Source organism: Dipodomys merriami, unplaced genomic scaffold (genome assembly GCF_024711535.1).
Source record: "Dipodomys merriami isolate MVZ:Mamm:240054 unplaced genomic scaffold, mDipMer1.0.p SCAF_55, whole genome shotgun sequence".
Taxonomy (NCBI): Eukaryota; Metazoa; Chordata; class Mammalia; order Rodentia; family Heteromyidae; genus Dipodomys; species Dipodomys merriami.
The window spans coordinates 2,313,060-2,314,093 of record NW_027206124.1 but is presented as its reverse complement, the minus strand read 5'-3'; positions in this window follow the sequence as shown (position 1 = coordinate 2,314,093).

Here is a 1,034-nt window from a genome sequence, read left to right as displayed (position 1 = left end):
GGGGACATCAGGGAACTTGGTCCTGAACCCAAAGCTTCGACTGAAACCTGGAGGTGTTGGGAAGGACCCACTGAATTTGCCACACAGACAGACAGAAACACACACACACACACACACACACACACACACACACACACACACACACACACACACACACACACACACACACACACACACACACACACAGAGCTAATGTTGCCTGCAGGCCACTGACAGGACTACCAGTTGGAGTTGATTACAGTCCAGACTTGGTCTTCCTTGCAGAGAGGCCGTTGGTAGCCTGCTCTGTGTAACACACCGGACCCATAACTCAGGTAGCAACAATTTATTCTTTCTCCAGGACTTGTGGGTGGGCCGGGGGCTCCACGTCTCAATTCTCTTGGGCTTCCTCCAACAGCTGTACCCAGGTGGCTGCCACAACTCAGCTGTCCCTAAGAGGGCCTCGCCCACATGTCAGCTGGTGAGCTGGTGTTGTCTGGGGGGCTTCCTTTCTCCTCTGGGGGCTTCCCCTCCTTCAGTAAGCCACAGCAAAGGCAATCATGGTGTCTCAGGGCAGCAACTTGTGAAGGAAAGCAGAAGATACAGGGTCTCTGGAGGCCTCCACTTGAACTTGTATAGTTTCTCTTCCAGTGCATCCCATTGGCCAAAGGGCGGGATTAAACTCCGCCTTGTGGGAAAGTGGTGAAGTCCCTTGGCAAGGTTATGCCCAGCAGGAGGGAACAGTGCCTGATCTACCCACCACATCTGGCAGGATGCTCAGGAGGCTGAGGAGGCTGAGGTCTGAGGATCTCTTTTCAAACCTGGGAAGACAAACAGAGACTCCTACCTCCAGCAACAAAAACCAGAATCCATGTGTGGCTCAAATGGTAGAGTGCCAGCTTTGAGTAGAAAAAGTCAAGCAAGAGTACAGTTCGAGCCCTAGTACACACACACACACACACACACACACACACACACACACACACACACACACACACACACACACACACACACACAGAGATTCATTGGCTCCCATTCTACTCCACATGTCTCTA